The sequence below is a fragment of the Dipodomys merriami genome, unplaced genomic scaffold (assembly GCF_024711535.1).
Source record: "Dipodomys merriami isolate MVZ:Mamm:240054 unplaced genomic scaffold, mDipMer1.0.p SCAF_1, whole genome shotgun sequence".
Classification (NCBI taxonomy): Eukaryota; Metazoa; Chordata; class Mammalia; order Rodentia; family Heteromyidae; genus Dipodomys; species Dipodomys merriami.
The window spans coordinates 122,305,233-122,326,049 of NW_027202270.1; the positions used below are offsets into that span (position 1 = coordinate 122,305,233).

The window sequence follows — 20,817 nt, forward strand, 5'->3', positions numbered from 1 at the left end:
AACTTCAAATACCGATCAGTACTGAACAAGTGTGGCTTTGCCCCACTTCATATTCTGTTTGTTAACTAAGGGGAATATGGTATCCTCATGAGTTTATCAGGACTACTGTTGCTGTTGCATTCATAGCACACAGTTGTCAACAGAAATGACTTGGAATGTCACAAGCATACACATTAAGTACATATTAGGTGGAATTAAACAAACTTAATTTATGTTAAACATTAAAGACAGTGGTATGGTTGTGATCAATTTTTTTTTTTCCCAAGCAAAGGTCTCTCTCACCATTATCTCAATCTAAGCGTTTGCTTTAAGTTTGGAAATAACTGACTGACAAGCTGTTAATTCTCCCGCAGAACCTGAGGATATCTTTGTTAGATGCACAACCCGATGGTGTGGGTATTCTACCAGTTTGATTTCTTTGAATGTCCTCAAGAAGGCTGTTTCCTTATGAGTAAGAAAGTGTTTTCAGGCTGGGAAGGTGGCTCAGTGGTAGAGCGCTTGCCTTGCATGTATGAGGCCCTGGGTTCGATTCCTCAGCACCACATCAGCAAAAAAAATAAAAAAGCCAGAAGTGGTGCTGTGGCTCAAGTGGTAGAGCGCTAGCCTTGAGCTGAAGAGCTGAGGGACAGTGCCCAGGCCCAGAGTTCAGGCCCCACGACCGGACCAAAAATAAAAAAAGAAAGTGTTTTCAAGTATGCCAGCATATCTTTTCATATTGGTGTTCCATGTTTTGGGCAGCCCTCTTTATGTAGTGAGTACTCAGAATAGAATCTTGTATGGAAAAGGAATTGCCTGCTGTCCTAATTCACTTTGCAAAAGAAAACACTCTACCACATTCATCATCTTGGGTTTTTTTTTGGGGGGGGTCCGTCATAGAGCTTGAACTCTGGGCCTGGGAACTGTTCCTGAGCTCTTCAGCTCAAGGCTAGCACTCTACCACTTGAGCCACAGTGCCACACTGTCATTTTCCTTGTATGTGGTACTGAGGAATTGAACCTAAGGTTTCATGCATGCTAGGCAAACCTTCTACCATTAGGCCATATTCCTAGCCCCACATTCATCGTCTTTCATTCAGTATCTTATTTCTGTTATTTAAGTATTGCTAATCACATATTAACCACTTACTATATTATTTATGGACAACAAACTAACATTGTACACTTTCTCTCCTAAGATGCAGGTCTATTTCTCAGTAGTCACATTCTTTGATTTATGCTTTCATTGGACTACTCACTTATCCAGTGCTTGCAATGTATCTGTAACTTGCCTAATCAGAATCATCAGGCCAAATTAGTTTATGTGTACGAGAGGATGATGTGATAAGGGTTACATTTTTAGCTCTTCACAACCCTAATATTTCCTCATGAAACCCAATATTATTTAGGTAATGTAGGTCTCATAACTTACCTGTCGTCTCAAAAGATCTCTTGCTTACATTCATTAACTGGATTGAATAAAGCATATTGATCCATGCAAGATGTCTGGTTGAGAATGAAAACAGTAAGGTAACAAAGGTCAGACTATTCTGAAGAGAGAAAGAGAGGAAGAACATTGGGTGCATGAATACTGAAAAGTATGGAGGACCAGAAAGGTGAATGAGAAAAGAAAAGCAGAAAAGAGTTCCATGTTCAGTGCCTGGGGGAATGGGAAACGGAAGAGACAAACACAAGTGAGCTGGCCCAGGATTTGGTGAGAGACTACTCTGGTGTTGAAGGCTAGCCACAGAGAAGAAAGACATTTTTTGACATTGTGAGAGGGGGGTATATTGAGATTGGGATGTGAAAATAAAGAATGATCATGGTCAAGGTCCTAGCCACAATGTGGGTGGGAGACAGCCATCAGAGAGGTCATAGAAGGGGAGGGGAGCAGCGCGAGTCCTGCTCAGAAGTTTAAGCTGCAGAAAGATTGGTCTGAGCAGGGCACAGCAGGTACGAGGCCCCACCCTTCCTGAAGAAGAGTCCCAAGGTCTAGGGGTCGCAGTGGAAACAAAGGACAGGATTTGTGATTGGTGTAGTACTTGGCTTCCAGGACTGCCTCCTGTTGGTGTGTGTTTTGGCTACCCGGTGGGTCTGGCAGTCCCAAGCACAGCCTCTTGAACCATGTGGTTTTTCACACTCTTTCCTCCACAGGGAGGGAAACTTCTGAACAGGATTGAAAGTGCTCATACACTTTCAATTGTTGTAGGGAAATTGCATCCCAGCCAGTCAGGTAGAAGTGAAAGCAGAGTCCAGGCCCTCTGAAGCACATACTTATATTTGTTTGTTTGTTTGTTTGTATCTTCAACTAGTTGTACAAATGAGTTGGCATTTAACAAAGCAGTTTATGAATACAATATACCTCGATCAATGTCACCCTTTCCGACAGAAGCACGAAGTTTCTACAGCTACGTCTCACAGACAGGGAGTCACTTGTTGAAAAGGGTCTTAAAGCACTGAGTTCCTAGCTGAGTGCCTAGGTCCATCAGTAATTCACTTGTGAATGTAAAATTTTATGTTCTGTTTGTCTGCTCTACTCACTGGCAGGTTCAGGGAGACACACCGAGGCTTGGATGTTGCTTGTCCTGGGACACTAACTGGGAGGCTTGTAGAACAAATAGGAGCCTGTATAGCCCCCAGATTAGAAAGTTCCTTGTGACCATCAGCAAGTTCCAGTACATAAAGAAGGGAACTTTCTGTAGTGAAAGTAGTCTAGAAGCAGATTACAACTAATTTCTCTCAATCTGAACAGTGCTGAATCAAGGCCTAGCCCCTGGGCATGTGGGTGAGTGCTTGGCTGCTAAGCTGTACACAAAATCCAGGAGAGAAATAGCAAAGACTCCTTGACACTTTCTAGCCCTGTCTGAACACTGAGAAGACTTCAACTGATAGACTACAAGTGATGAAAACTGCCAGCTAATGTTCATATGACCATATAAGATGATGTTAAGTGAAATGAACCCCAAGATAGGGACACAAGTGGTTTTTTCTTTCTTGCTATTGTTTTTAATATATTTATAATGTACTATGTGATTTTTTTGTTTCTCTTGTATATTCTTCCCTCATGGTATAACCCCTGTTTTCACTGTATTTGATGTCAGTGCCCTGCATCTTGTATATACATTTTTCTAATTTGGGGAGGGGAAGGGAAATAACAAAATGCTGAAATAAGGATACAGGTTGACCCATTGTAACAATGAGATGTACAGACACTGTTGAAAACGAACTTTACAACTTGGGGGTGGGTAGGGAGGAGTTGTGGAGGTGGGAGGGAAGGGATGGTGGGGAAAAACAAAGGAGGAGGTAACAATGCTGGAAAGGAAATGTACTCATTACCTTGCTCATGGACTCATTACCTTGCTCATGTAACTGTAACCCCTCTCTCCAGTATTTTTACAATAAAAAACATAAAAAAAGAAAGAAAGAAAAAAAAACTTCCAGCTAGCCAGGAAGGAGTGGCTCATGACCATAATCTCAGCTACATGGAAGGTGGAGATAGATGGATAAAAGCTGAAGGCACATCCAGGCAAACGAAATTAGTCTCTGCTTTTTTGTGTGTGTGAAAATACTGTACAGAGGCAACAATGCTTGACAAAATAAATCAGTGAACTCCTATCTCAAAGCATAAATCAGTCTATATTAATGGACATTAATTGTAGTTGAGCAAATGAAACACCAAACCAAGAACTCAAAGAATGTCTATGAAAATGATCAACAAAACCAAAGTGGACATGAATAAACTTCTAAATGAATGCCAAGAAAATACAAATAAACACCTGAATAAGAAAATGAGACTAGGGGGCTGGGAAAGTGGCTCAGTGGTAGAGCGCTTGCCTTGCATGCCTGAGGCCCTGGGTTTGATTCCTCAGCACCACATAAGCAGAAAAAGCTGGAAGTGGCGCTGTGGCTCAAGTGGTAGAGCGCTAGCCTTGAGCTGAAGAGCTGAGGGACAGTGCCCAGGCCCAGAGTTAAGGCCCGACGACCGGCCAAAAAAAAAAAAAAAAAAAAAAAAAAAGAAAATGAGACTATTAAAAGAGGATTCAATAAAGCTATGGAAATCCTGAATATCAATGTAAAATTCTGGAAGTGAAAAACTCAATATGTCAAATTAAAAAACTCAGTTGAAAAACTCCAGTAAAACTGGATGAAACTAAAGAAAGAAAATTAGGGCATGAAGGTAAGGTAGATGTATTAGAATATTTAGTTAAAGAATAAAAAGGAAGAATTAATAGAACATGCAAGATTGCTGGGATTCCACTAAAAAACCAAACTATGCATCATTAGCATAGAAGAAGAGATGCCAGCTAAAGGCATAGAAAATTTAAAAAAGCAATAGCAGAAGCCAGGCACCAGTGGCGCCTGTAATCCTAGCTACTCAGAAGATGAGATCCGAGGATAGGCATTTAAAGCCAGCTGTGGCAGGAAAGTCCATGACTCTTAGCTCAAATAAACCACTAGAAAACCAAAAGTGGCACTGTGGCTCAAGTGGTAGAACGCTCGCCTTGAGCTGAAGAGCTGAGGGACAGTGCCCAGGCCCAGACTTCAAGCTCCACAAGCAACAAACAAACAAACAAATAATTGAAAACCCTCAAATATTAAGACACTCAGATACAGGAGGCCTTTGGGACTCTAAACAGAAGACAAGTAGAGACCCTCCTCATGAAATGCTATAATGAAAATAGTAAGTACAGATTTATAAAAAGGAAATAAAAATAACTTCCTATAACTTATCTGATCACAATGGAATAAAATTACAAATCACATTTAGAGACATTTTCTATTGAGTATCTTTCTCTGGAGAATCAGATTTACAAGGAAATAAAAATCACCAATAAAGGAAAATCCACAAGAGTAGCATTAGATTTCTTAAGAGCAAGAAGAATGTAGACTGATGTATATCAAACCCTGAAAGAAAAAAAAAATCTACCAACCTATATTACTATATGCAGCAAGGCTATCCTCTCTAATTGAAGGAGAAATGAAAACCTTTCAGAATAAACTAAAAGCAAAAGAATCTATGGTTACTAAAAAAGTGTTGCAGAAGATAGTGAAAAGGATTCTATACACACACACACACACACACACACACACACACAGAGAGAGAGAGAGAGAGAGAGAGAGAGAGAGAGAGAGAGATAACGGCAACCATGGAAAAATGTGAAAGAATAAATATACTATGGAAGGAGAAAAGCAAATGAGTAGAAAAGAATCAAAACCTACCAAAACAACAAAATGGCAGAAGTTGGTACTTATTTTCTAATAAGAATGCTGCATGTTTAATGGTTTAATCCTCCAAAGAGTTGCAGATTAGACTTAAAAAAAAAAAAACACTACACCATTTCTTGTCTATAAGAAATGAACATCAGGGCTGGGAAGGTGGCTCAGTGGTAGAGCGCTTGCCTTGCATGCATGAGGCCCTGGGTTCGATTCCTCAGCACCACATAAGCAAAAAGAAAAAAGCCGGAAGTGGTGCTGTGGCTCAAGTGGTGCCTTCAGCCTTGAGCTGAAGAGCTGAGGGACAGCGCCCAGGCCCAGAGTTCAGGCCCCACGACCGGACCCAAAAAAATAATAATAAATAAAAGAAATGAACATTAGGGGCAAAAGCAAATACAGGCTTGAAGTGAAAGATGAGAAAAATACTTTCTAATAAAATGGAGCCTGAAAAATGGCAGAAGTTATAGATGATGAAGCAGACAAACTCAGAATTAGTAAAAAGTAACAAAAAATGTCACTTCATGTCAATAAAGGGAAGGATGAATGAGGAGAATATAATAACTGTAGATATATCTAGTTTCATGAAAACAAAAGTATAGATCCCAGCAAAGTGATTTTAATATCACACTCTTAATCATAGATAGCTGTCCAGGCCCCCCCACCCCCAATCAATATGGCAGTTTCAAAAAAACCCAAAAAACAAAAAACTAACCACTAGGTCAAAAAGATAGCAGACATTTACAGAACATTCTGTAATATTCTACCCCAAAGCCACAGAATACACATTCTTCTCAGCAACCCAGTGAAACATTATCCAAAATAGTAGCAAATAAAGCATAACAAATAAGAGAAAATTGAGATAACTTCCTGTAATTTATCAGATCATATTTAGAAGCATTTCCTATTGAATCGTTCTCTGGAATATCCAAACTAATAAGAAGTGACAAACTCACAATAATAATAAAGCTCATATAGCAGCACTGTGATAAGGACATGTTATTTACTGTATTGCTGGAATAGTTTTACCAGAAAAATCCATATGATAATTATGATAGATGCACAAGTAATAATTAATGATTTTTGGCATCTTTTCATAATAAAAACTCTGAACAAAACATAAAATCCATATGTTAAAAACCCATAGCCAATTTCATTCTCAGTAATAAAAGTTGGAGGTTTTCCCTCTAAAATCATAAGAAAAGTAAGGAGATTACTATTAACCACTTTTACTCAACATTGTACTAAAGCACTAGTGAAACAATTGGACAAGACAAAGAAGTAACAGGTATCCAAATTAGAAAAAAAGAAAAAAAGGAAGGAAGGAAGGAAGGAAGGAAGGGAAAGAAAGAGAAAGAAGGAAGAAAGAAAAGAAAGAAATTAAGATATCTCTTCACTGATGACATGATCTCCTCCTATATAGAACCCCTTAACCAAGAACTTGTTAGAATCTATAAATGAATTCCGTAAAGTTTTAGGTAGCAAACTCAACACACACTCTGTAATACATTCTGTTCTTTAATGATGAACTATTTGAAAAAGGATTGGGGGGGAGGGCAGGGGGAGGATGGGAAGAGATGGAAAGGGAAAACAAAGGAGGAGGCTACAATGCTTGGTAAGAAATGTACTCATTATCTTGCCCATGTAATTGAACCCCTCTGTACAGTATTTTCACAATAAAAATTTTAAAAAGAAAGTAAGAAAACAATCCAATTTATAATAGTCACATTTTTACTTCAAGATGCCCTACAACTGATGAACAGACTAAGAATATATATATGAATATATATATATACAAATATACATAATGGAGTATTAGTCAACCATAAAGAATAGAATTTGCAGAGAAATGAATGGATCTGAATATGGTCATGTTAGGCATAGTCAACCAAGTTCAGAAGGACAAAGGTCACATTTTCTCTGATACGTATCTGCAAGACCTAAAAGAGTAACATATATGTAAACATGCAAGATCACACACACAGGACGTATATGTATAAAGAACAATTATAGCAATTGTAGGAATGAATTATGGGAACAGAAGAGGTAGGGAGGAAAAGAGAATGTTACAGGATGAAAATGTTACCAAAAGATATTGCATCTGTGAATGGAGATGTAAAAACAAAATGTCCCTGATGTTTTTGCCCAAGGCTACTCTGTCACTTGAGCCACAGTTTCACTTCTAACTTTTTTGGGGGTAGGTTATTGGAGATAAGAGACTCACAGTCCTGACTGGCTTTGTATTGTGATCCTTAGACCTCAGTCTCCTGAATAGCTAGGATTACAGGCGTGAGCCACTGGTGCCCAGTTTAATTTTTATGTTTTAATGTATCAATTAAATTCTTAAAAATGGGAAAAATGTAGCATATACAAACAGTCTAGTTTTCAGTCTTGGAAGGAAATTCTGTCATTTACAATAGTACAGGTAAATCTAAAGGATATTATGAGTGAAAAAAGACACCCAGACAAAAACTATATGGTCTCACCTATCTGTACAATCTAAAATAATAATAATAATCTCACAGAGGTAAAAAGTAGACTGATGATGACCAAAGGTTGGTGCGTGGATAGGGGAATGCAAAGAGTTGGTCAGAGACTATAGAGTTAAAGATAGATAGGAGATAAAAAATAGATCTAGTGATCTATTGTACAGCATGGTGACTATCATTAATAGCAATGTATGGTATATATCAGAATTGTGAAGAGAGGAATTTAAATATTTCAGACATAAGGAAATGACAAGTATATGTTAATTGGACTGATTTGACCACTGCCCAATGTATGCAAGTATTAAGGTCACATTTTCCTCCTTAAATACATCCAATTGTTTGTTGTATGGATTCAGCTTCAGATAATTACAGCCATCTTGAGTTATAACTGTGACTGCCTTTAAATAATCCTTTAAGTAATCATAGTTTCTTAGTAAACCAGAGACAGAGAAAACCCTTGGGGTGGTCTGGGGAGTTTTATAACTGGATCCAGGCTCCAGAGATGTATCTCACTCTGTGATATTGCCTTAAGATAAATTAGGTATTTCCCAGCTAAGAGCAAGTCACGTTTGATCATAATCCATAAATATTCCCCCTGAATCAAATTAATCCCTAAATATTCCCCTCTGAATCAAATGATAGGGAACCCAACTGGTTTTGCTGCCCACCCTCTCCCCGCACCACAGCTCAACCCAGAACCATGGTTCTGTCTGCAGAACATTTGTTAACTAAAGAAGGAAAGTAAACACTTTTTCAAAGTGGGAAAAATGTGCATCACATTAACGCTCACGTCTTTCTCAGCCCATGATTATGTGGGTGATAGGAGCGAAAGATCTGTGAGGTTTGAGTCTGAGGTGGTGATTTTAGGTAGACTGGAAGGCCTTTGTTCACGACAGTGAAAGAAACAGGGCAATGAGCTTTCTAAATCCCAACAGATCTTCCTTTGATATGATGAGGAGAAGGCAAAGGAGGTATGGATGTGAATTATACATTGCAAAGCCCTGAGTGATTAGCAGCAATTATAATTGATGGTGCCTTATCTGAAATGATGTCCAGAAGCAGAGCTGGCGATGTATTTTCTTCTGGATAAAAGCTGCCAGATGCACGTGTCATCTTGCCTGGTGTTCTGAAAGGACCAAATGGCATTGCAGGCTTTGGCACAGGGTGATGTTTTCCCCTGAGTTTTCATTGGGGAAGACAGTTTTGGCAGTCCAGAAAATCACCATCTCTCATTAAAATGTAAAAGTATTGCCAGTGAATTATACCCAGGAAGAAAAGAACTTCTTGGCTTAGGAAGCTTACAAACCCACTGGGACAATAAGCTAGACATTCAGAAGAGAACATGCATGTATTTATCATCTGGATATTCTGCTCAAAAATACAAAATTCCAGTTGCAAACAACTGAAGAGATGTGAGAGTGTTACTGAGTGTGTGTGTGTGTGTGTGTGTGTGTGTGTGTGTGTGTGTGTGTGTGTGTGTGTGTGTTGCTGTTTGGGGGGAGCAGAATTTGAAAACCAAGAATCAAGTTCTTCTCACTCTTAATTTGCATTTCAAGCATTAAAACTTCAGCATGAATTATTTTTCCTTTCTGTGCTTGTTTGAACTCTTAAACATTGATTTGGAACCTTGTTCATCTTACTTTCCTTCCTTCCCTCCCGTTTTTCCTTCCTCCTTTCCTTCTTCCTTCTCAAAAAGGTAGTTTTGTTACTTCCCAACTGATGTAGTTTCTGATTATGTCAATTTTCATTCGTGTCTTTACTTCTTTGCTATATATATATATATATATATATATATATATATATATATATGTTACATGGGCCACAGGAACTGGAATATTCTGAAAAGGAATATAAAGAGACTGTTGCAACTGGGGTGGGAACTTGTACATCACACCAGGAAAACAGTATAACAAGTAGGACACGGGGCAGAGATTGGATAGGCAAGCTGACTCCAAGACCTTAGAATAATGTTCTTTGCATTTGATGCTTCAGGTTTCATGGAGAGCTTCTTGGATTTGTGGACTGAGAGTTACCATTAAACTTGGACAATTTTGGCCATTATTGTTCTAAAGTTTCATTCTGTTCTTTCTCAGGTTCCTTTGGAGCCCTAATTACGTGTAAGTTAAATTCTTGATATTGTCACATGGGTCTGATTTCCTCCTGTAGTGGTCAATGCACTTATTCCTATTTATTTATTTGCTAATTTTCATGTATTATTGTTTTCTCCTCCTTCTCCTCCTCCTCCTCCCCCCCCCTCCTCTTCCTCCTCCTCCTCCTTTTCCTCGCCTCCTTCTTCTGGCTTGAACTCGGCCTGGGTACTACCCCTCAGCTCTTTAGCTCAAGGCTAGTGCTCTACCACTTGAGCCACAGTGCCACTTCTGGGTTTTGAGGGGTTAATTGGAGATAAGAATCTCACAGGGACTTTCCTGCCCCATCTGGCTTTGAACTGCAATCCTCAGATCTCAGCCTCCTGAGTAGCTAGGATTACAGGTGTGAGTCATCAGCTCCCAGCTACATTATCTTCTTAATAGTTCCTATTTCAGTAATTGTAATCATCTCTTATTTTCTTGAGGTTAAAAAAATTCTAATAAAACATTTAATGCCTTTGCTTGTTATATTCATCATCTTTGTCATTCCAAACAAAAAGCCACATGATGATAAAAACATAATCACTTTTCCTCTTGGCAATCTTCTCAATTAACAAATAATAATGAAACCCACACTTTTCCATTTTGAATAAAATAGTCTAAGTGGGTGGAATGTCAAAACCCATCTGTATCTGGAAGACTATTTTAAGTTCTAGTCAGAGTCATTAAAACACTCTATATAAAATCTGTTTTTTTAATGATGCTATTGGATTTAGATAATGGAAAATCACAAAATGGAAATTATCATTGTTAAAGATAATTAAATTAATATTTATCTCCTTATGTGTTTTTTTTTTAAATGGAGCTTATATTTGTCTTTTTTTTGCTGGTCCTGGGGCTTTTGAACTCTCTGAGTTTTATTTCTCAAGGAGTTACAAGGTGAGAGAACAGAGAAGCCACATTTTGAGAGGTTGAATCTCGGAGTCTTTATTAAAAGGCTGGCGAATGCATAGTGGACTCCTGTCTCAGAGACCAGCAGCCAGCAAGTCCACTTAACACTGTTAGGAAACTGAGCCATGAAGGCCAGAGAGGAAAGAAAGAACAAAAACAACCCAACAAACCAGTTCAGCTCCATTGGAGAGCTGAAGTAGGATGCCATGGTGAAGAGCCAGGACAACAAGAGACAGGACACAACATGGAGACATGGGGCATGGTGCAGTGGTGCCTGAGCTGGGCTAGGCCTAAATAGGGTCAAGACAGGGGGAAGGGTCACAGGAAACTCCCAGTCCCAGGCCCTGGACTGACAGGTTCGATAACCTATCAGCCAAGTGCTTGCATCGTGCCTCTAGGGATTCAGACATGTTCCTCACCTGGGAGGCGGGGCCTCACCTTCCCTCACCACCCTACCATCCACCACGTGGCCAAGATGGCACTGTCCAGACATAAATTCCCTGAACCACAGTTGCACTTCTGGCTTTTTCTGGTTAATTGGAGATAGGAGTTTATGGACATTCTGCCTAGACTGGCTTCAAACTGTGATCTCCAGATTTCAGCCTCCCAAGTAGTTAGAATTATCTGTGGGCACCGGTGATACCCAGCTTCCATTTATCTGAAGTCATTGGGAAAGACATGGAATAAGACTAATAACCAAACAATTTTATATCCTGTCATAATTCAAGTAAAAATTACTTTTAATAAAAATTTGCTTTCCACAAGAACAACCAGAGTGAATTTTTTTTTTTTTTTAAGAAAGTTTTAAAGAACATATATTTGAAAGAGATTTTCTGGGGCTCAATCCTCAAGGTAAGATAATGAACTTGACCAGAAAGCAACACAATTTTTTTTCTTGAAATTAAGTGAAGGATCAGTTTTCTCTGGTCTTTTCAGCCAAGAAACAAAGAAAAAAAGTAAAAAGGGACAGAGTTTGTTCTGTTTAGGCATCAGAGAGCAAGCAATTGAAAGGTCTCTGTGAAAGTGATTTCTTTCTTTTCCTTCTCAAGGGCTCTTGAGGGTTCACATTAGAATGTCAGTAACCTTGTTTTTACCAAGATTGTATCAGCCACTCTGAACTGTTCTCTGTCCTCCAATAAATGTGCTCCAGTACTAAGTTTCTAGGACCTTAAACATCAAGAGTCTACTCTCTCTGACAACACAAGCATTGCATAGGACTTATACTGAACCCAATTTAATTTCTAGAGCAGGCACACTATAAACCATGGTGTCCAAAGTGCAGTGTTAAGTCATTACACAATAGGAATTTATTTTGAGGCAGTTCTAGTGAATTATTTTTATAACATCAAGGCCTGGAAATTCCAGACAATGTGGGCAGTCTCAATAAACTACATAACAGACAACTGGCAAGCAGGCAGAGACTCTGAGTATGTTTTTACAAGAAAGGCCAAGTGAGTATTTCATTCTCGTTCCTTTCAAAAACTATCATTTCGATCAACGGGCACAAGGTTACCAGGTAACCCAGTTGAAGAATAGTTTTCCAGTTGAGGAGAGTGGCTTATACTCATTTTTTACCACTTAGCACAAACTATTTTTTTTTGAAATTTTTCTTCTTAGCATATAGTAATTGTATTTTAGAGGGTTTCATTGTGACATTTCCATACAATTATATAAAGTGTTGGGCTAAAGTTCACTTTCTTAGCATCCTTCTTTCCTCTTACATCCTTTATAAGTTTATGTTCAGCTGCTTTATGTGAATTTTGCAGCATAAAATTTTTATTTCTGAAATTTATTCATAAAGGAAATGAGAAAGATTTGTATTTTCTTCTTCTTAATGCATTTTTTGGGACTGGTATTGAGGCTTGAACTCAGGGACCTCTTGTTTCCTTAGCTTTTCTAGCTCGTGGCTGGTACTTTATGACTTGAACCCCACCTCCAGCCCAAGTTTATGATAGTTAATAGGAGGTGAAAATTTTCAGATTTTCCTTTCTAGACTGGCTTTGAACTGAGGTTATCCAGATCTCAGCCTCTCAAGTAGCTAGGATTATAATTATGATGTCAGCTCACCAATATATTTTAAAACCAAAATCAAGCCACAAATACTTTTATTTTCCTCTCAATCATAGTCACAATTAGTAGGCCATATTTATTCACTGTTTTTCTATGTCTCTGGCTTTGTACTGATACTGTTGCATGTATTTTCTTATTTAATTTTTACAATGATATTGTGAAATAGGTTTCATGGTGATCTCTTAATATCTGCAGTAATGAGAGCTTGGATAGAATTTGTCAAATAAATATTCACCACACTCTCTTTGGTCTCAAAGACTATACCCTTCACTACCACCTCAAAATTCAAACTTTTAATGACTTTACCAAATTGTCACTGAGTATCTGATGTTGTTTCAAAGTCTAACAGCTAATATTTCTAGAAATTCTGAAAGGATTTTTAAAAAAGAAGTAAGTATATATTTTCCTCAGATTCAACATTTATCTTCCAGTGAAATGAAAGTAATGTACCTCTCTGTCCACATGACTATCTATTCTGCATCAGTCTTGAGTGGTATTTATGACATGAGTATCAAAAGTCTTTACTTTTATCAGAAATCTCAAGGTATTGTGTTACATAACAAACCAGATGGATCCCATATTAAGTGGCTGGTATTTGACCATTGCTTTAAGCAGATTTGCTGGTAACTCTATATGTTTCAACCAAATAAAAACATTGGATAGGCTTATATATGTGTGCACTGTATCTAGTCATGTAGGAGAATAAAGGAAGTTGTTTTTAAATCTAAGTAGATTTCCAAAAGGCTTACTTAGTTAAAATGATTTGGGCACTTAATAAATTACCTTGCTGAATTACTATATGGGCCATCTGGAAACATAATTGACTATGTATTTCAAATATCCACACCCTTAAGTCATTTTGTACAAAATTGACAAGAAGAAAAATAGATCTGTTAGGTAATCACTTATGATTCAAAGAAAATATATACCTTTGTAAAAAAAAGTTGAAGTAAGTGAAGTGCTAAGATTTTTCACTGTCAATGTTGTATGTTGTAGGGACCCAGCCCTAGTTTGGCATCATGTTTTGGGTTACGGATGCCATGAAGTTTCTTTGACTCAGTAAAACCCATTGGGTTCATAAGTGAAATTGAGCTTATTTATGTCACAAAATGTTCTAATTATACTGTATCTAATACAGACGGAAACTTTTCTGGTTTTCCTCATCTCATTAAATATCTCTAAGAGTTATTCAAGCCAGAAATGTGGCAGATATTGCTAATACAATAATAATTTTGCTCTATTGTTTTATTTTGAGACAGGACCTTGCTTTATAACCCAAATTAGCCTTGAACTCATGGTCAATTCTCTTGGTTCTGCCTTCCGAGTACTGGGATTACAGGTGTGAGCCACCACATTTAGCCAATAAATAAAGCTTTTATATTTCCTTTATATGAATTTTTAAGCTGCAAATCTGATGGCCTTAATTTCCTTTTCCACCCTGAAAGTTTTGTAAAAGAACCATATCCATACACCTTGTTGCAAGATGTGAATTACCGACACTGAACTAGCTTACTGTACTGTTTGTAATGGTTTCCTCAGTTTTTTTTAAAATGCATTTTTGGCTTTTTATTTTTATTTTTTTATATGCACGTATGTGGACTTTTGTTTTCTTCCCAGTTCTTAGGAGAATGGGTCAGGAGGGTAAATAATCACTTTGTCTAGGGATAATTTGGAGATTGCTCATCTAGAATCGCAATCTGCTCTTGATTCTTCTCTACTCTATTAGAAACGGTGCTGTGAGGGAGGGAGGCATTTTTCATTATATTAAACTTTTGTACTGATTTTTTTTTGTAATACACAGTCAAGATGACAATTTTTTTTAAACAGAAAAGAAAAATTTTGTGTAAGAAGGCAATATTAACCTAATCATCATGTAAGCACTCTGGATGCAGGATTCCACAAACCTTTGTTTTTTGGTCACTTCTCTTAGATTCTTAATTCGTGAAAGGAATGGGAGGGAGTGGAGGGGGGAGGGTTTCTCCATAAATGCATTAGTTGTGTTTTTTAAGATAGTGTAACATGCTTGAATTTCTTATGTGACATTAACAAATAAAAAGATGTCTTAACAAGAAAAAAATAATGATTTGGAATGCATAAAATAAAATACATAGGATACGAAAGGAAGCAAATATGTTAAAATATACTTAGCAAAATATTAAAAACAATATGTGATTAGAACTGTTATGATTTATTTATTAATGGGATAAATACCTAAGAAATTATGTAATAAACCCAATTCTGTCATATCTGTAACAGTAATGGAATTGGAAAATATCTGCCATTGCCATCAGCAAACCTTTACAAATATTCCTAAAATCATCAGTGAGTTACCCAGATTCATCATTATAAGGGGTACTAGATTTTGTATAGATGTTTGTAAAAATCAAGATGTAAATTCTTTTCCCCATTCAAGTTCATGAACTTGTTATTGAATGCTGAAAATCTAAGTAAAAGGATCAAATCTAATATCACAAAGAGAAAAAAGCAAAAGGAAGGCACTGGCCGCGTCAGGAGTGTTGAAAAGGTAGTCCTTGAACAAGAGACAGGTAGTAAGCTTTTAGTCCCTAGAGTAGCCTCTTCATCTCATCATCTGATAGTGCCTTAATGAGGTATTTTGGGCACATTTAGAAGATGACCATTCCTAGTGCTTGCGGCTCCCATGAAGGAGCATTGTAGACACCTAGTACTGCTTGGACAGCAAGTACTATGAACTTGAAATTTACAGAGCCTCCCAGAATGCTTTGCTCTTGCTAGTACTGGCTCTATAATACAATACAGTTTCAGGTGAGACTACAAAGGTGGAGATTTAGGGACTCATGGAGCAGGGGTAACAGACTTAGGCCTTCATTTCTTTTTCTCTCATATTTCGTATTCATGGACTTGACTCCTCCCTTTTTCTTTATCTCCAAACCCAAGCTTACTCTACCTCACAGTGTCTTCCCAGGATTACCAGCCAGGCTACTGCATCTCTCCGCCAAGTCACTGTGAGAGCCATCCATATTCACTCTGGCGGGATAGCCTCCAAACATGTCTCACCTTCAGTCCAGAACTGATGGCTTCCTTTTCAAACCACATATCTCCAAACTGTAAATGGTTGCCCTTCCCTTACAGTATCCCTTAAGATAAAGCCCAGCTCTCTAACCTGACATGTTATTTAGAAAAGGATATGTCATCTACCCTCTTCTCTACCTCTAGGACCACGTGCAGGCCTACTTAGGGTTGTACAGGGCATTTCCACTACAGTTCTCCATGCAGCTCTGCCCTCTCCCCCTCTCCAGCCCCCACATTTTCCTCCTTTCTTCTCTATAGTCATATTATAGGGCTTCTGGCTTTAATTAAATCCATTTGATATTTGTTTCATTAACACATGGAACTTTGTCTTTGTTTTTTACCTGCAACACTTTTAATGGTTGTCTTCCCACATGAGCTCAAATACTAATTTTGTCCCAGACAGGACTATTTCCTAATACTAGCTTGGCACCTGTTGCATTAGGTAATCACATATGGGGATGTTTCACTAAAGAAGATTTTTTTTGTTTTTGTTTTTGTTTTTGGGTCCGGTCCTGGGGCCTGAACTCTGGGCCTGGGCACTGTCCCTCAGCTCTTCAGCTCAAGGCTAGCGCTCTACCACTTGAGCCACAGCGCCACTTCTGGCTTTTTTTCTTTTTTTTTGCTTATGTGGTGCTGAGGAATCGAACCCAGGGCCTCATGCATGCAAGGCAAGCGCTCTACCACTGAGCCACCTTCCCAGCCCCTCACTAAAGAAGATTTATTAAACACTTTTTATGCAGTTGCCTAAGCACATGTGCACACACACAATAACTTTTTCTTACTGAGTTGCAGAACTGGTCATTGGTTTGCAGTTAAACCATCCACACTTTCATGTCTGTTCAATCTTGTTTCTATTTGGACATTGGAGTAATACTAGCAATTCTTTACAGTGGATTCACTTGTGTATGATATATTACAAAGAGTATATTTCTGTTTCAGAAAATGTTCATTTTGTCATCCTCTGTTCATTTAAGGATGTGTATGTGTTTTTTTCTTTTAATTTCTCCTGCCCCTCACACAACAGCTTGTTTCTCTCTTATAAAATATGTCTTGTTGTATCTCTAGAGTTTTGACTTCTGTCTTCACAAGCATATTTTGCTTCTGTTGCTAGGTTGATTTGTAAGAGAACTCTTTTCTAACCCTTGTTCAATTCTGAGTTGGATTTTTTTAGTAAATGTTTTTATGAGCATTTGAATGTATTTTTCCTTATAGTGGTCCAATTCTCAGGGGAGTATCCCAAAGCCTGTCTCAAGTATTCATGTACAGGAATTAGAACCAGCTTGAGTGTTGTGCTATAAGAAAAACCATCCCATCATAAGAAGAATATTTTTTTCTTCATGACCCTGGGTGCAGGTTCATTTCAAGACATCATTTTGTTGTTTAGGTTTTTTTTCTTTTTGGTCATAATTTTTTTAAACTATCTTTAAGTAGTTGTTCACAGGAGTTACCATTTAACAAAACAGTTTGTGAATACAATGTATCTTGATCAATGTCATCCCTTTTACCGTTCTCACCCATCCCTCCCCTACCTGCCTCTTCCCTTACTCTTCTTAATTTTGTAAGATATACATTGGGTTCAAGGCATCCTTTTGATAAATGCAGGTTGCATCCTCCTCCACCCCCAAATACCCTTTCACATCCCTCAACTCCTTGGTGCCCACTATTCTCATACAGCCCTCATCCATTCATTCTGTCCCCTGCCCAGAACCAAACTAACCCTAAAATTCTGTGTCAAAAAATGTCCCAGCCAGGCACCAGTGGCTCATGACTGTAATCCTAGCTACTCAGGAGGCTGAGATCTGAGAATCACCATTCAAAGCCAGCCCAGGCAGGAAAGTCTGTTAGATGGTTATCTCCAATAAACCACCAGAAAACTGGAAGTGGGCTGTGGCTCAAGTGAGTAGAACACTTGCTTTGAGCTGAAGAGCTGAGGGACAGTGCCCAGGCCGAGAGTTCAAGATCTATGACCAACCAAAAAAAAAAAAAAAGAAAGGAAAAAATTTCCCATCACTTTTCTTTCTCAGATGAATAGCTAATATCATAGTGCTATAACTATGCAAGGAAATCTTACTTGGCTTTTGAATTTAAAAAAAAGGAAACTTGATCATGTGACAGCATGGATGAACAAGAAAGCTATTATTAAATAAATCAAGCAAAGAACATCAAATGCTGCATTATCTCACTAAGTGGTGGAATCTAGGAGAGTAGAATTCATAAAAGCAACAAATGGGAAGGTGGTTACTAGTGGTTGGGGAGGAGAGACTAGGGAGAAATTGATCAAAGGATAACAAATTCATTTAAGTAGGGGAAGCAAGTTGGAGAGTTCAGTTGTCTTGTATTACATGATGACTGTAGTTAACCCATGTTTTACATACTTGAAAATTGCTAAGTAGATTTTTAAGGATTCCTACCACCAATTATGATAGGTACATGAGGTAAGGCATTCATTAATTAACTCAATATAAAGTCCTACATATACATATTTTAGGATATCATTTACCATAAATATATATAATTTAATTTTAAGTAAAAATATACAATTTAGTTAATTCTTTTCCTTGAAGTTGTGACATCCACATTTTGGTGTGAAAGGTATCTATTTAACATTGTAACTATATGTGGATAAAGCAACTAAAACTCTTGCTGGTCTTGAAAACTATAAAATGTGAACTTAATATAAAAATCTTAATTTGGCAAAAATTCCTTTTCTCCTCTCCTTTTGTTCTTCTCTTTACCACAAAACAGAATCCTCCCATTTTCCTCTTTCCTGATCGATTTCTTTGCCAGCTTTAGATTTGTCAAAGAAGCTTTTTAGATACAAGTGCAGAACTTCATGGCAAGAAAATTCAAGGCTAATTTAATGTTTCTCAGACAATAGCATTTAGTTGGTATGCAAAGTCCAAATTTTATGCTTCTGAAGAGGCTCTGAATTTATATGAAAATTCCGACCATAATCCTAATATTCCAAACCAGACCATTTCTATATTTATATCATATAAACATGTTTGAAGAACTCTATCCCCAGTGCTCAGATCACCAGTCCAATGGAACCAAGATGAAAATTAGGACCAGGTGAAGGTTTATTTTTATTTTTTTTAGAAATATTCAATCCAAAGCAAAATTAAACTTAAAGCATAGGTTCCATTGGCTACTCTTTAGGTTCTTACTATCATTACAATTGGCCCAAACTATCTCTGTAAAGAATCAAATCTTGGCAAAATGTTTAGGAAATAACTTTTCACACCTGCATTCCATTAAAATATCACTCTGGTGTCCAAGTCATTTTATGACTCCTACCTGGTAAGACACAGTCACCCCAGTAATTGCCACCTTGGTTCTATCTGATGATATTGTGGTGACATGTTAGAAAAATGTCTAGTAACATTGACTGAATGGCATCACTATTGAAACAAACCTTTGAGGTTTTTATAGCTAAGTCCATGAAAAGGATGAAGTAGAGAAGGAATTTACTGAAGGCCGCGTTTAGTTTTTGTTTGTTTGTTTGTTTGTTTCAGGTAGTATACCTGAAAAATACACATGATCTCATTTATCCTCTTTAATCTCCCCAGTCACAAGTAATTCTCCATTCTGGATTCTGACACCCAATGAAAAGATGATTGTTTCGCATTGTGTCAGTCGGAAACCTCTAAAGGGAGGGATTGGATGCTGATTTTCAGCCATTCTCTCTGCTCAGACTCCTAAGCTCAGCCTATTTGTTTTCCCCTAGAGAAACAAACACTTTCTTAAAGACAGACCCTCTAGAGCTCCATGGAGACCATTCTGGCATTGTTTCTATTGCTCTTCAAACTGCAAGCAAATGAAAAACAGCCCCTTCTCATAAAAGGCCAGGGACTCTTGATATAGAACAGATCTCCAATTGGCTTTTGGACTAAAATAACTGAATCAGCAAGATATTATCAAAGTGCTTTTTTGCCTCTTTTCACAAATGACGGTATTTATAGACCCACATCAAATGCGTATATCTGCTTTCATCCCCAATTAAGAATTAGTACACATTTTTCCCATGGATCATTCTAAGTGTGGAAATAATCCCAAAAGGCCAATTCATCAAAACCTTTTCCAACAAGGGATAGAATGTATTGTAATCCAAATCAAAGCCACGTTTATATAAATGACTACAGATCCCTACCATGATTTCTCAGGCTCTAAAAGAGCAGATTTCATATCCTTTCTTGGGCACATGTGTGGTCTGATACGAAGAGTTGCTTTGGTGGAGGGAGCATAATCTCCAGTGCTCACTGAGAGGAAGGTGCCTTCCGTCCTCGCCCCAAAAGCTAGTGTCCAGTGTCATGAGAACTTGGTCAATAAGGCCCATTATTTATCATGAATGATAACAAATGGATATAAATTTATTTTGCCTTGAAAACTCCAAAAAGACAGGGCAACTATCTTTTTCTTTGTTGTAACTGTGTTTATCATAATGACACTCATTTAATAAATGCCATATGAACATATTTATTGGCAAAAAGCACCTATATGTCTCTATAAGCATGTGCATTATACATTAGCCAGGCTGGGTGGGTGCCAGTGGTATTCCTGAAATGCTAGCTACTCAAGAGGCTAACATCTGAGAAATGTGGTTTGAAGCCCTTTCAGGTAGGAAAGTACCTGAGACTCTCATCTCCAACTAACCAGCAAACACCAGAAGTCGTGATGTGACTCAAGTGATAGAGCATAAGCCTTGAGCAAAACAGCTAAGGGACAGTGCTCAGGACCCGAGTTCAAGCCATAGTACCAACATACACACATACATGTGCATGCACAAATGTGCACACATGCAATTCTTTAGTAAGGATTAGTGGAAAAAATCTTCACTCATATTCTCATATTTTTAAATATAATTGAAATACAAAAGTACATTTTTCCTATAAGTTACTAACAAATAACATATGATTGCTATTCCTTTTAGACTAAAAATTTGATGTAATCATCTTTAAGACATGATACCATAAGAAGCTGGCT

At 37.8% G+C, this 20,817-nt stretch overlaps 1 protein-coding gene across 1 annotated transcript in view; it reads right to left on the minus strand.

The window, feature by feature from the left end:
- Tshr (thyroid stimulating hormone receptor) overlaps window positions 1-20,817 on the minus strand; it is a 113,759-nt gene that overhangs the window by 56,686 nt on the left and 36,256 nt on the right. The gene's annotated exons all lie outside the window — the stretch shown is intronic.